At 37.2% G+C, this 16,860-nt stretch overlaps 1 protein-coding gene across 3 annotated transcripts in view; it reads left to right on the forward strand.

Annotated features, from left to right (window-relative positions):
- Positions 1 to 769: 769 nt before the first annotated feature.
- Positions 770 to 16,860, forward strand: part of L1CAM (L1 cell adhesion molecule) — a 214,613-nt gene continuing 198,522 nt past the window's right edge. For all 3 annotated transcript variants that reach the window (XM_072431770.1, XM_072431771.1, XM_072431772.1), the window contains exon 1: positions 770 to 910. The gene's annotated coding sequence lies outside the window, so the exon portion shown is untranslated. The remainder of the gene's footprint in view (positions 911 to 16,860) is intronic.

A 16,860-nucleotide genomic window follows, 5' to 3' on the forward strand; every position in this document is an offset into this window, starting at 1 on the left:
GCAAATCAAAAGAATTGTTTTGTGGCCCCAGGTACTGCGCTGTCATCTTTCTATTTCTGTTTCCTTATTCATTTGGACCCTTGCTGCCCTAATTTTGTTCTGTAAATTGGCCAAATCACAGACACTATTATTATTATTAAACAGGATTTATATAGCGCCAACATATTACGCAGCGCTGTACATAAATACATTAACAGAGGGCGTTCCACAAATTTAAATGGATCAATCCTTGAACTCACCTTGTCCATGCAGGAGATAGGACACAAGGTCAGTTGTTTATGTAGGGACACCCCAATGATGCAGGTGCCATTGAGTTTATGAATGGTGACAGAGAAAAAAGACTAAAAAGTAACAGTTTTCAAAATGAAGGCTTTTCTTAGTATTGTTAAGGGTTGGATCAAATAATAATTTTGTATTTAGGGTAATCATTTTGCCTTAGGATTTAAATATTTGCTCTGCTGTGTAGTCAGTCCTTTCTTTTAAACATATCATTGTTAAAAAGGGCTGTTCAAGTGAGAAGCAAAATCCAATTTTGATGATGTAATACGAGCTATTCCACTATTCTACTTTATAAAAGGTGTGCAGACAATCGCATAAAGCTGCGAAAAGGGTGGGAACTGATGCATATTTAGATGATGGAGCTTATATAAAGAATACACTGATCAGATATTATTGTCCTGCCCCCATCCCTTCTCCCAAAGATAAGGGACGCTCCCAGTCTTTACCCTGCAGTAGCATTCAAGGGAGGAGGAGCAAAGAACCTTGGCTCAGTCGATGATATCACTGGGTTGGTTTCTGTCTACAGCAGCTATCACTGCTGCTGCCTTTTGCTGTATTCCGAAGAAGCACACCCATTTTAAGGACGTGAGGTACCCATCACTTACAAACCTTCTGCTAATTTTTCTGCCAGGTAGGCTTGAGATTTCTTTTTGTTACATTTTTTTTTTTAATTTTGTAACATACAATGTTTTATTTCAGTGTTTAAAACGTGTCAGTGAATGAGCATACACCCTCTCATTTGCATGCCCTCTGCTATTGTATTGTCAGCTCTGCTCATTTTTTTGTTTCAAAAAAGCTATGAATGTTTCCCTATACCATGCCGTGTTGGATCGATTTTTTTTTTTAAAACAATACTTAACCATGGTGGGAAATTGTCTGGAATTAGCAATTTTATCAACGGAAATGTATACGTAATGTGTGTGTGTGTATATATAGCCAATGCATATAATCAATATATGCCTGGTTCCTTACTATTTTTTTAAAAGGAGGTGTGAATATTGTAGGGGTCTGTTATTTTTGCCACATGATATTCACTCAAGATTCGCCTTTTTTTTCCCCTTTCAAATGCGATTGGAAAATTAGGTTTGTTAATCTTGGGTAAGAACATTGAGAAATAATAACCGTGTAATATGCACATTTTCTGTCTGCAGTATAATCTTTTACACATAATCATCCTATGTTTTCTGTATTTTCCAAATCAATAGGTTTAAAAATATATGATTTATATTGGAATGCATACATGACATTAGCTGCCATTATCCCAGACTTTTCAGGATGGTCTTTTTTTTTTTTTAAAGGATTGCATGAGCAGTGGGCAATGGCCCTGATTCTATATAGGTGCACCACCTTCTCTATGACAATAAAGCTGACAAGACCACTCTAATCTGCATTGTGCTTGTTTTTCTTGTATATTAGTTTTGGAAATGGAACACCACACATAGGTATAAAAAAGGGTTGTTGGTTATCATTAAAATTTTTACGGCTTACATCTTTTTCAAATAAACTGCCGTTAAATCTATTAGAGTTAGACTAATGAGCAATCCAATATTACCCCATACTGGGGTATATGAGAAAACCAGCATAATACAAAATTCGCACCATATTTTTTGGTAAATTCATTCTATAGCTTTATGGGCTCTAATTATAAAACAGGGAATCTGACATTCTCTCAAACATTCCCTGGTGGGAATCGGTTAATGCTGTTGAATCACATGGACCTAGAATATTCCCACTAGGGAATATTTGAGGGAATGTCTGATTCCCTGTTTTATAAACAGGACCATTGCATTATTCATTCATAACTAAAGGATGGTCCATTTTTTTTATACTATTTCATTTAAGTATTTACACATCACCATCCTAGTAAGCTGCTTTCTGTTGAGGTATACTTATAATATATTTTGCCTGTTACCATCAGTTTTATTTTATTATGTTATTAGAATACAATGCGTTACACCTGCATCTTCACCTTGATATTTATCACTGCTTCAACAAACCCAGGGGCATAGCTAGAAATTTTTTGAATGGGCCACACCCTAGCACCCCCGCAAGTTAAGGATGAAAAATTCTGAGCGTCTAGGTACTCCTGGATATAGAAACTGACATCTCATATCCCTCTGGGTCTGCTGAAATAGATTGGTTCAACCTGTTATGACCAGAGGTGTTCAGCAGAATCTGGTCACAGTTGATTCTAACCTGGATTTCTCTTTTTCTGAACTTGGATCAAAACGCAAATTTTGCCAATTTGAGTTCCAATCCAACATTACAATGCTTCTCATAGTTGCAGCTGTTATCAACCTGCATCCATTTTGCCTATACAATGACAGGAGCTCTGTTGGGTGGGGCTCCTGCTATTTTGTTCAGCACAAGCAGAAGTAAATAAAATATGTTTTCTGTTGTGTAGTGTCTATTTCTATTAAAAATGTAACCCTTTTACAGAATGGGTAGGGTTACCATGTACTCTTGTATTCATTCCCCAAGGTAAAAGGGGAGATATCTGGGGACCCCCTTGTTTAAAGATTCCAGTAAGCTCTTCCCACACAATAGTGGGGGGAAGAGCTTCTTTGGCAATCCATCTTCTTTGGCAATCCATGTTCCTCTGTAATTTTTTTGCAGAGGGCACAAGCTTGGTCACTGCCCCTATTACCTGTCCAAGGGCCCAAAACTATTTAGGGTCTGCTTTTAAAAAATAGTAACCCCATTATTTTTTTTTTTTTTTTTGGTAAACTACATCTTTTACCTTTCAATGTTAGTGACTGTTTGTTTATAGATCCTGCAATCCCAAAATCACTACCACAATATATATCTGGCAGTTCAACCATCTATTTTACTACTATAGATATTATTCTTTTGTTAGGATGTTTATACTATTTTACTTTACCCTTTACCACATTTTACGTCTACCTTTTTATACCTGTTTTTTTATAGTGGAAAGTCTATTTTCCAGAAAACCTCCCAAAACTTTTTTTTTTTTTTTTAATAAAAGACGTGCTCCTACTTTAGAACCCCCACACACATGTCCTCTTTAGCAACCAATTAACACACATGCCCTCCTCTATAGCAACTCCTTAGAGCCTTCTGCATGACAACCCCTCTCTTCTAGAAACATGGCACATGAGCATTTATGGTGCCACAAGTAATGTCAAAGACAGAGGACTTTGATAATTGAAAGATGGAACCACGCTGGCAGAACAGGGGACAACGATAAGCACTTTAATTTAGAATTGGGTTTGTCTCTACAGGCCCCATAGCAACTAATATGGTTGCTATGGTGATCTGAATGCAATTGGTTAGATTTGCAATATGGAGAATGAACTGAATATCATTACAGAGAGGCTCTTTGAAACTAACTGCTTTGTAGATTTGGTTTATTGCTTTTCACTGTATTTTGCAACCCCACCCAGTAATTTTTAATGACATTCATACTCTAAAAAATACATGTTTCCCTGTGGTGTAAGTGCCAGCCTTCAGCTTTTTTGGCATGGACCCAGTAGATTAATACCTTGTCAACATATGATTTGTAGTCTAATGATTATAGACCCATGGGCAGATTTAATGGTTTGGTCTCACACTTTCCTGTCTGAAGGATGAGCATGGTGCAGACAAAAATCCATTAGCCAGCTCACCACTGGGACCCTGGAATCAGCAAGATTCCTGACAGCACCTGAAGACCCCTATGTACACAACCCTGTTCCCACGACTAAAGTGCCCACAGGGAAAAAAAACTATAAAGGCTCACATCAGGGGGTGACCCTGGCTCCTTAGCAACAACCTGTGCATGTCACTCTTTTCTCTCTTGCCTTTTACACTGAGTAGCTCATTTAGAGTCTGTGGGGTGGCTTAGAAGGTGTTCTTCTCCTCAGTCTAAAGATCAGCTATGCAGGGGCTGGACATCGACACATTTGGAAGTTATGGCTTAACAAGCACTGCGAGTACTGCTGGGAGCTGTAGAACCTTTCCTGTCCAGACTGAGGACTGTGGGAAATCTGTAGTATCTTCCCTGTCTTGGCTTGTTTAAAACGGTGGGGATCTATACCAAAACCCTTTTCCTGACCTGCTAGATTTTTACTAGGAGTCAAGGAAGCATGTCGGTAAACGCTATTAAAGGTTACTCCATTGACTGCTGGAGAAGCTTTCAGAACCCTGTTTGTTGGATTCCTGAAGTTGGACTATTGTATTCTTTAAGCCTGCCCTAAACCAGTCTGTCACCTTTGTTTGAATAACTAAAAGGTTATAATAAATGTCCTTCTTGTCATGTCCTTGGGATTGGTCCATATGTGTGTGCTCTCTCTCTCTCTCTCTCTCTCTCTACTCCTAGTTCACCACACTCATGGTGCATTAATGTGTATGCAGTATCGTTAATGGCTCTGTGGAGTTCCATGCCAAGGATAACTGAAACTCACTTTTGACAACCTACTTTTATAGACTACTTGCATTTATCATCAATTCATTCTGATTTGCATAAACATTGTAGGAAAACAAATAAAGGTTTTCCCACTGCAATCGGTTTTAATTTTATTGCATGTAGTAGAAGAAATAAACTAAACATGTTAAACTTATTACACCATGATCCAACCGCCTCAAAAGAGATACTGTAAAGTGACTGCACATACCAGAGTTGGTCTACCAATGTGAGCTTTATTAATCCTGTGTTTTCCTTTATGCCATGAAAACATTTGAGTAACTTGTTGCACTCACATTTTCTAGAAGGCCAAGAAGGATTAGGCCAGAGGTCCATTTTTGCTGATATGTGTATGCAGCTCAAACCCATGTTCAGGGTGTCACTTGAGGTAGGAACCATTTTCTCAAGTGACTGCAGTTGTCCCGAACCTTTTGGAGCTCGCAGATCACTAATCGCATGGACTTCGGCCTGCGCATGCGTGGGGAGCCATGTGTTCCTCAAAGGGGAAGAAACCTCCCCTCAGAGTAATGCCAGGGGTTGGGGACCCCAGGTTTATAGTACTGTTTGTTTAAAGTAGAATTACAGTTTAGCAAAACATACTATAATAAACAATCCCTTATCAGCCATGTACAGTGGATATAAAAAGTGCACACACCCCTGGTAAAATTATTTTTGTGGCATAAAGACAGTGAGACCACAAGAAATCATTTTGAAACTTTTACCTTTAATGCATCCAACAACCTGTGCATTAAATTGTAGAAAAAATTATTAGAACAAGTAAAGAAAGGTGGAAAGAAAAGACAGGCTTTTGTAGGGCAAAACTGTTTTCCTAAAAACTGAAATTTTATTTAATCTAAACACTAAACAGAGTCCTCCTGTGCTAGACCTGGGCTAACACGGGTTTACTGATCTAGAAATTATTGGGTGGTCAAAACGCATTAAACAACAAATGATAGGAACAAAATCTTTTTTCCCTTCTGACGCATTTCGCCCTGTTGGGCTTCTTCAGGGGATTAGGGGACTTGGTAAGATTGCTGAAACTTTTTGACCGAATAGAACAGATGCCTGGTAATGGCTAGTGTTTAGGAAAAAAACAAATTAGTAGGTTTGGATGTATTCAGTCTCCCGCTGAAGTTATGAGGAGAGGTAGTTTGGTACTGGATGGTGTTCCTGATCAAGTGATTCAATTATAATTTTCCAGGGATGAACGATCAATATTGTTCACTTAACCACACTGGGATAAGTTGTTGCGGTACAATCTGTGACTTGTATATTGTAATGTGTGGTAACTTCTTAGATTTAAAATTGATCAACAGACTCCTCAAATATAACAAAGGATGATAAACTGCTGAAGTTGTAGAAGGCACATGATATAAAAACCCCTTTTTTGGACGGATGCCAACACGCCATTTTACTACAACAAATCAGCTACCAATAATTAATTGCAGTTAAATAATTTCGAAAAACTTAGCAGATCTCTTTGTAATAAGGATGCCTGCCCAATTGCTGCATACAATTCTCCCATTTTGTTTACAGTATATTGGTCATTGTTGATCCATTAATGTGCAATATCATGCTACTGAGCCTTGCTGAGTAAGAAAGACACTCATGGACAAACTGTCCAAATAGCAATTGACAGGTCCTAATTGGCAGATGAATATTATGATGCAGTGGCCACTGTAATTATCTTCAGTTGCTTTTACTGTTTCAGACTAGGCTATAGACACATATAGTAAATTGTGATACAAATCTATAGGTGAAATGATAGGTTAACCAACTGAATCCGCTAAAAATTATTGAGTTTCGAATCATGAAAAAGTAGATTTAGGCTATAACCATTTAGTTGGAAAATCAATCAAAATTCACACCACTGTTGTTAGCAAACCTCTAAATTTTGCTGTGGCAAAATCCTAATGTCTTTAGATCCCAAAGAATATCTCTTTTCTTTACTTAATGCTTTAGAAGGAGCTTACTTTAAATATATAGTAAATAAAGGTTTTTTTTTCCTTTAAGGACTGTATAGTGTGTTGGTCCCAGTTTATCTAATTGCTTCAATCTGACAGTTCCTTCTAGTTATCCTTATTGGATTATTTAGTCTGTTTCTTGATCAATTGTAATGACTCTTGATACTTGGGTTACCAAGGAGACAGGAAATCTGATAACTGTATCTAGGATTTAGGGATTGAGCAGGGAATATATTTCTTGATCGCTTCTGGTACACATGTCAATTAGGTAATCTGGCTGTTTCCATCTATTTAATGCTCAATGAGAACTGAAATTCTAGGTTGCACCTAGATTGTGCAGCATGTTTTTCTTTCAAATGTGCTCCTTGTGTTTTGTATTCATGCATTCAAAACAGGAGCAATCTTTGCATCACATTTTTTTTTGGACTCTCTAGATCAGGGGTGTCAAATTCTGGCCTGGGGGCCAAATCTGGCCCTCAATCTCCATTTTTTTGGCCCCCAAAGGAATCCTAAACATGAACTGCAGCTGGCCCGCCGCTGCATTAAAATATCGCTGCTACTACAATTTCCAGCATCACTTGCATCTATAGACCAGCGGGCTCTCTGCCTATGCGTGGCCCTGCATTGGACTGTTTTATAGAAGCAAGTAATGCTGAGAATTTTAGTAGCAGTGCTATTTCTAGCATTTCTAGCAATCCCCCTCAGCTGTATATTTCCTTGCTACTCCAAGGCATGGATTTGAATAGTTGGATTTTCATAGAAGAAATTTGTTGTTGTTAGCCTGTGCAAAAATGTTACCATTTAAATTTAACTCAGAAGGCTACAGATAAAAAAGCATTTTTCCTAAATAAAATAATAATAAAAAAAATCTTTTGCCTCTTTCTCTATTATAGGCTTGTTCCAGATTGAATGTGAAGCAAAACCCCTTTGTTTCCATATGAAAAGGTTTTATATCTAATGAGAAGGAAAAACCTCAATTTTTTTCAATAAATACAAGGATGGGTCGCCACTTTGTCTAAGTTTTTAATTTTGGCTCACTGTGTACTTGAGTTTGAACACCTTCTCCAGATCAATGTTTTATCAATTTTTTTTACCATGACAGAACCCTTTGAAATAATTTTCAGGCCTTCAAGGAAACCCTCTATAATTACTATATCCACAGCTCACAGTATATTAAAGCGGTGGTCAGTAGGAACAATGCCCTCTACATTGCTGGCTATTGTTCTAAACTCTAGCATATTCTGCTTGCCACTAGCTTGTGAGAATGATGAAAGCAAACTTTGGGGATGGTGGATTTAAAGGTCATTACTGAAGAGATCCAGATTTTGTAGGCAGCAGCATGTGTAAGATACTATCAGCCTTGACTGCTGTATGTTACATAGCTGGCATCTCCCACTGCGCATGTGCTGAGTAGGGAGAGTGTGGTCCCGCCCCCCTGCCTGTTCCTGTTCACTGCACTGAGGCCCTGGGCTGGGATTGATAGGTCATGGCTGCACATGTGTGCTATTATTGTCAAACCAGCTCACAGCTGGCATCCAGATTGGATGTGGCCGTACAGGGCACCATATGCCTGCAACAAGGGAGGCTTTTCAAAAGTCCCTCACTTCTGAGGGCAGGTGTTGGTTTGGGGGGGGGGTTACTAATATAAGAAGGGAGAGGGAAAAGAGGAGGTGGTGGACAACGGGGATAATTAGGAAGTATGAGGAGGAGGCATTTGCAACAAGGAAACCTTTTCTGAGGGAAGAGACAGACTTTTGAAAGGGAATCTTTTTCTTTGTGTTTTTTATGATGAAAAGGTTTAATTTTTTTAGTAACCTCTTTTATATTGTTTATACTGGAAGAGTTTTCTAATGGGGATTATATTTATCATAAATCTCAAGGTGGACCAAACTGCTCAAAATAGTGAAAATATATCTTCAATAAAACCTAGATTGGTTTATATATAGTCTGTGATAGTTTTATTGTACATGGTAGGTATTCGAGATTATTAATTTCAAGACATTAATTTGCAAGAAGAAAAACATTGAGAGTCATGTTTGAAGTATCAAGCACATTAGAATCTATGACGACCATTGTAACTGAGCGACCCCCCCCCCCCCCCACCATACAAAAGAAGCCACTCAACCTTTTATCCACAAATCACCTAGCCATCCAAACTTCCAATCATTTGTAGATGTGGTGACAAAAGAAATTATAGATCCCAACCCGTGACCTCCCACAATATCCAACCTGATCCCAGATCAATAAAGGGCACTAAAAGTAATATAAAAAAACCTTGACATAATCATAAACCTAGGGCCAATATAAGGCCATCAATTAAAAAATACTAATAATGAAGAGTGGTACAGGGACTTTCATGAAACTCACAGAATTATCCTCACAGATAGGTCTTATCCTATCCACGTTCTTTTCTTTACCCAAGGTGAAGTGTTTTTGACCCAAAAGGTTGCCCTGTCTTTTTAGGCATTGGATCATTTTCTTTAAAAGCAAGTGAATAAGTTGGTTTATTCCTGGGACCATATGTGATAAACCTCCTCTACTATGTGAAAGATACAATCAAATTGCTAAAATATACTAACAAAATGAAAGTACACCATAATACAATTCTAGTTACAATAGACATTGAGGTTCTTGATTGCAGTATCCCCCATGAGAAAGGCCTACAAACAATCAGAACCTACCTGGAAGGCAGTTCTAAAATCAATAAAGAACATATTACATTCTATTTATCATTATTGAGATCTATACTCATAATATTTTTGTAATAAACATTTAGAAACTAGCTAAATCCAGCTTTAAAAACAATAAGAAGCAATGGGAAACCAAATGTGCACACACTTATATCAAGCTATACTTGAGCAGCTGGGAAAAGAAGCTCTTTTCAGATACTAACATTTCCAAATTTTAATATCATATTCTGTTATGAAAAAAATACATAGGTTAAGTAATAATGTTTTATACTGGACGACAATAACACTACAATTATTCTTCAGTTTCAAACAGAAAGACTTCAATCTGAGATCTACAGGAACACAATCCAAAAAGAATATCCTTTTTAGACCATTACATATACATCAATGCGGATGTCACAATCACTACATTATACTGGAAAGAAATGGCAGTAAACTTTGATACCTCACGTCACGAGTGCACACTGAAAATCACTGTTAAAAAGTATCTGGTACAGTCAATATCTCCTTGTTAAAAAAAAAAAAATGCTCATCTGAGTCAAATTGTGAAATGGAGGATAAGCTGTTGAGAGACTGGCAGACAGTGGAAAAATCTCTTAGAAAAGATCTGCCAGTGTATCCCTTAATCAAGATACACTGTGTTAAGGCAGACAACCGGTACAAAAAAAACAAACCAGCAGGATCATTACACAGTTCAACACACACCACAAAATAATTCAGGATATCTGCACAAAATATTGGATAATCCTGACTGCAGACCCTATAATAAATAAACACATCAGAAACAGACCACAAATAATGATAGGAAATCTCAATCACTAAAAGACACACTAGTGAAAAGTCACTACACACAAGGAGGGCATTGTGTAACTGTGTAAAAAAAACATGTTGATTGTTCCACTACTGGAGGTATATATTTTATTACATGCAAAAGCATTTGCTTTTATGTATGTAAAATTAAAAAGGGCATTATGCAAAGGGATCTACGGGCACATATACTCTATTACCAAAAGCAAAAATTGGAACATCGATTAGCTACCATGTGGGAATTAAACATATTTTGATACCAAATTTATAAAACTCTTTGCCTAGGAGGTAGTCCCCCCCCCCCCCCCCAATCCTAGAGGGGGTGATACATACAAAAAACTGTTACAGCTGGAAATCAAATAGATTTTTCGGCTAGATGCCATAAATCATCCAGGCCTAAATGATGTGATCAAGCTACAAGTCATTGCTCTATAACCCCAAAACAATTGAAAGTTATTCAATGTTACACAAAATTCTTTATAGCTCATTGACCTATACCAGTATCGCCCTAAGGCACAAGGTTGCAATGTGACCTATACACCATTTTCATTATTATCACCTTTAACCACCTCCTTCTGCTCAAAGAGAGGATGTCTAAAAATCTGCCAAAACACATACTTATAAGTATGTATGTGTGGTGTGTGTGTTAATATAATATAATAATAATATATATATATACACATACACCACACAACTAAGATCATTGACCTGTTTGGGCGACGATTGTTCAATATTGTGTATACGGACATTCAATGATCATGGATTGTTCTGCGGTACACTTTCTCCGATACACCTCACTTCCTGCATTGTTCAAACGATTGTATCTAGTGTGTGTACATTATTGATGGATTATTTTTGAATGATTGTATTATTACAGCATGTAAGATTTGAGCACTATACGATTGTTAAAAGTAATTGTGAAAAATTGTTGATCTGTCGTTAGTCATTCTTTTTCTAATGACAATTTATTGCACATGTGTACCTAGCCTTTTCACTAATGATATGGTCCTCATTGTTGTTATCTACTGTAAGATTTTTAACTTTTTAACTTTGGCTGGTCCCACGTTCGAATCCCGGGTACTCTGGTTTCCTCCCTCATTCCAAAAACATGCAGTTAGGTGAATTGGCTTCACCCCAAAATTGGCGTTAGACTGCAATTAAGACATATGACTATGTTTGGGGGATTAGATTGTGAGTGACTATGAACTACTAGTGACATGACAATGGACTTTGGCGCTATATAAATACTGTAAAATAATAATGGAGTGGAAGGCAGAGAGGTAAATCAGGATGAGCAGGTATGAAACTGGGTTACTGTAGTTAGAGGGAGTGGTGGGGGCTGCCAGAAAAGGAAGGCCAGCCCTGTGTTTGAACCCCTAACAAAGATAGCATTTATTGAAAATGAAGGAGCCCTGAAGCCTAGTTCATTAAACTGATTTTAGGTTGAAGGGAAGGACCTCCAATAATATATTTTCTGTAGTATTGCCTGTGCTATGCGCAACACAGGAAAGTCAGTGGGAGTTTAGACAGCTTAAAGCATGTTTTGCTCTAAAGGGAAGGATTTGGGTTCCCAGAGCACTGGGCTAAATTTTCATTAGGCTACAACCTATATGCCAGAGATTTGGACCTAAATGGATGTGGGTCTGTTGTGCTAGGAGAATGATGTATTCAGTCAGACGGGTCAGTCGCCAGTGGAAGGTAGAGTGGGGATAGTTGGGGGAGGGTTATGGATACATAAAAGGAATTTCCCATGTTACACACAAATATTGGATTGCACAGTACTAATTGTACTGAAAAGAAAAAGGATTTGGCAAACAGCACTAATAAATGCTGCAATGGGTTAAAGAGTCTGTTAACCAATGCTAGACGTCTGGCAAACAAAATAGGGGAGTTGGAAGCCCTAATGAATGAAGAGCATTATGACTAAGTTGATATTGCTGAAGCCAAGCTTTGTTCTTCACTACTGGGCTGGTACATTTTCTAGCTATACTACCCTTTTGAAAAACAGAGTAACTAAAAGGTGATGGTGTCTGTATGTGAGAGATGATCTGAAAGTGAATGAATGTGAAAGAAATAAATTGTAGATGGAGCATGTGATAATGTTGAGACATTATGGGTGACGTTGCATATGGGGGCTGGGAAAGTGTCGGTGATGGTTGATTTTAATTCGGTTGATTTGACATTGACTGGGGAAATTATTATTTTTAATAATAGAAAATAAAAGGAAGTAAGAAAAAGAAGAGTTTCCTGAAAGGCTTAAGTTATTTGTATTCAAATATAAACAAGAAAACAATACATTGTGGTAGGATTCACCATATAAACTACAAAAAGCTTAATAGAGTTCTTTATAGAAACAATTTTTGAAGAGTAGGGTTTCCTGGACCTGGAGTAGGATAACCCTGGACAAAGTTAAACTAGATGTCAATCACAGAAATAAAGATGAAGGTAAGCAATATAATATTATTAGTGATAATCAGCATGGATTCAGGAAAGACCAAAGTAACACATTTTTATGAGGAAGTAAACAGGTAGACAGTGAAGTAGCAGTTAATATAGTATTCTTGGATTTTGTAAAAGCATTTAACACAGTACTCCACAGATGGTTAATATGCAGGTTAGGGTTTATAGGTTTAGAAAAGTCAATCTGTAAAGGATATCTGGAGATATCTGGCATGAAGACCATATCCAGAGAGTATTGGTTAATGATTCATACTCTGAATGATCTAGGGTTCAGTGTTGGGACCGTTACTGTTTATTATGTTCATAAATTTTATAGAGTTTGGGATTTCTGTGTTGGCAGAAGACGCCAAGCTATACAATGGAATTAGGTCCATAGAGGTTGTCTATAATCTACAAGCAGACCTAGATGTACTATTTGATTGGGCAGCCAAGTGGCAAATGACATTTATTATTCATAAATGTATAGGTATGCACTTAGAGGCTAAAAACATGCATGCTTCATACTGTCTAGGGGGAATACATTTTGGGGGAGTCAAAATGGAAAAGAATCTTGGAGTTTTGGTGGATAATAGATTAAATAGTAGCATACAATGACACGCTGAAATATCTAAAGCTAGCAGAGTACTTTTTGTATTAAGAGGAATAGACTGCAGAGATCAAGACTTAATCCTGCCCCTGTGAAAAGCCTTGTTGAAAATATGCAGTTTAGTTGCACCAGTTTGCAAAAAAAATTTTGTGGAATTGGAGAAAGTGCAAAGAAGGACAACTAAACTAATAAAAGGGATGGAGGAGCTCAGCTATAAGGAGAGATTAGCTGAACTGAATCTATTCTTCCTTTGTAAAAAATGTTTGGGGGGGGTGGTATCATCACCCTGTATAAATATATAAATGGTCCATATAGAAAACTCTCCTCGATTATTCACTTTAAGATCAATACAGAGGACAAGACGGCACTCTTTGTATCTGTAGGAAAATAAATTTAATCTCCAGATAAGGAAGGGATTCTTCACAGTAAGGTATGTGGAATAGGCTCTCCCAAGAAATAGTTTCAGCAAGTTCTATTAATTACATAAGGAAAAAGCTGGATGCTTTTTTTTTTTTTTTTTTTTAGAAGCACATCATTTTACTGGATATTAAAGTTTTAAAGTAAAGATTACAGAGTCTGTTTATACAAGGAACATCCAATTGCCTCAGGGAATCAGGAAGGACTTTTTTTTTCCCTTGTTGGAGCAAATTGTACTAGGTTTTTTTTGCCTTTTTCTTGACCAACTATATCCGTAAGGTTTTATCTGGAATATGTTTATTTCCCTAGTGGTTGAACTTGATGAACCTATGTTTTTTTTCACTTAGCTGACCATGTAACTATGTGCAACTTTTTCTATTTTGGAACTTAGATATGTATGTTTAGGCATGTATCCACTGTATATGGTATTGATAATTTTTTTCTGCAGTGATGTTTGATCTGAAATGCCCAGTTGCCACCTACCATGGTAGCTTGTGTCGCCTTCCCATTCTTAGGCTGCCTTCTCCATCTGATGGACTTCTGAGGAACACAATGCCATTCTTTCTGTCTGTTGCTTTGATTTATACGAAGACAGGCACCTGTAGCAGAGTCTTTGTTAGTGTGTCCCGCAAACCACTGTTGAATTTTCTGAAGATTGCTGACCGCTCCAGACATGCGTTGTGTGATTCTGTCAGAAGGACATATGTTGAATAGTTTGTAGAGGGTAAAAGTTCAGAATCCCACTCCTTGCACTTAACATAGGCTGTTTTCGGGGATGCTAATACCACCCTTATGTGGTAGGTAGCACCATCTGGCTCCCAGACAGTTTCCTGTATTGCCTCCATTTGTTTGTATAGATGTTCAAATTTGCTGGGGAGGTCCTTTGTGCAAATACTTTGGAGTCCTAGTTTGTGGCCACCCTGGGATGCTTGCTTGCGAAACTGGGGTTGTGGTTTATATATGGTTGTCTTTGCCATATAGGATTGTTAAATTTATATATTTAAACTATTGATATTACAGTATTGAAACTTGTAGAAAAAATGTAAAAACAATTTTTTACATATATATTTATACTGATAATTTTTATAGCAAAATAGTTAAAAGTACCAAAGGACAATGGCATGGGCATATGGGACATTTCAATACAATGAAAGAAACAAAAAGCCAATCTCACACATGCACAGTGAAATTGGCACTCCCTCTTTACAGCAGGCTAGGTCACCTCTGCCACCTGTACAGTGTGAGATCAGGGGTTGTAATCAGAAGGCAGAAGAAGATAATGGTTCCAGACGCTCCCTCCAATCCAGGACAAAGACAGCAGGATGGTGCAGGACCTATTCGAAGACATCTCCTGTGAGATCAAGGGATCTAATGATAATTTGATAAGTAAGGTTTTTTTTTTAGTTTAGTTCCACTTTAAAGGTTAATGAATTACCATAACCTGTGCCTATTCACTGTATATACCTCACATTAATTGTACCAACAAAATACCAAATAAGTTTATTCTTTCACATATTCAAATTAGGACAATATTGGAGCTATATTAAGTATTGTAATTATGTACACAGTACAAGGAAACAATGACTTCTGTAGAATGGGGTTTGGGATAGGCAAAAAAGTATAAACCAAAAGATTATAGTGAGGTTGACCTAAAGTAACCAACAAGCCTTCCACTGAACTGAAGTGAAACATAGTAAGGTCTTTTTAAAAGAAGGTTTTTACTTGACACATTTAAACATGAAATGACAAAAAAAATGAAAATAAAAATGACAAAAAGAGAATTTTCTTTTTGCCTTTGGACAACTGTATAATCAGAACTGCTTGTTTACAGAACAGATACTACATTCACAGCTCACAGTATAAAAGCATGGTGGACAGTTGGAAGCATGCCTCCTACCTTGCTGGCTAGTGGGAAAATATTCCTTACAGATTTGTGTCACCTAAATTTACCCAAGAAGCACACATTGTTCATTGCTCAAGGAATCCCTAACAACCTCCAGGGTCACTGGACACTGGCTTTGAAAAAAATCTAAACCCATAACAAAAATTACCATATTGTAGCTTATCAGTACTTAGACTGCATTCTGGTGGTTCTGCTAGTAACATACTTTCAGTCTGGGGGAGGACACTACACATTTAAACTTGTGTATCAAGACAACAAATTATAAAACCTTACCCATATACCCCTACTGTACTTCATAACATAGAGGGGTATAGTTGTGTAATACTTGGAAAACAATGTGATCGATACCAGTGAGCGCAGGCAGGAGTTTGGTCCAAAAAGTTGTCAAAATCAACAGGTAATTTTCAAACTTCCCAAACAGGTTTAACAAAATAGCTTCAATGGCATTTTGACCAAGATTGTAATATACTAAAAAAGGGAACAAATACAAAATGTTTACTGTTTGGTTTTAAAATATTAGTAGTGTATGTAGACCCATTTATTCCAAAATGTAATTGTGTCCAAACACAAATTTTTCAGGGAAGTCTCAGTTGATCTTTGGTGGGTAGTCTGATTCGCACAGTGCTGCCTATCTTTTGATTTCTTTTGGCCTTTGGCGTCCATATCACCTGATTTATGAAGCCTTTCCAGAACCCTCTGGCTGATCTTTTATTACAGAAATCAGATGTACAGAGACAGCCTCCAATTCATGTGACACATTTAATCTCCAGTTCCCTTGAGGAAGCAGAATTGTGAAACGTGTTGGGTGCAGAGACTGCCTAATTTTATGGTATAAATGTATGTTATAAATAATAATAAATACATTTTTACAGTGTATGCCGAGGTACATTTACTTACCATTATACTGTACATACAAGTGGACTCCAGGAAAGTTAGAGATGGCTATTTAAATTATTACCTGGTGATATAGCACCTTCTAGTACAGACCTAATGATAATTTGAGTTACTTTTCTTTACCCCACACCCCTAAATGTTCGTTCTTATTATTTTCAACCTGTTGTGGTGTGTTGGCTACTGGGAAAAATTGTGTATCTTTAGTGCCTTATCCCAGTTTGTATACTAATTTAGGTTTAGGCCATGTCACAATAGGATGAAAATAGGAAAGTGTTAAACATACCTCTGTGTACTGTGTACCTCTGGTAAATAATGAAATCGGTTGCTGAAAGTGTAATTAACCTCCTGAGCGTTACACTGAGGTCTAGATTTATGTACCAAAAGTAATCCACTGTTTTTCATGAAATTTTTTTTTTTTTAAATTGTAGACCTGTAACTTACAGAAATATGTCCGAACA

The sequence above is a fragment of the Pyxicephalus adspersus genome, chromosome Z, assembly GCF_032062135.1.
Source record: "Pyxicephalus adspersus chromosome Z, UCB_Pads_2.0, whole genome shotgun sequence".
Taxonomy (NCBI): Eukaryota; Metazoa; Chordata; class Amphibia; order Anura; family Pyxicephalidae; genus Pyxicephalus; species Pyxicephalus adspersus.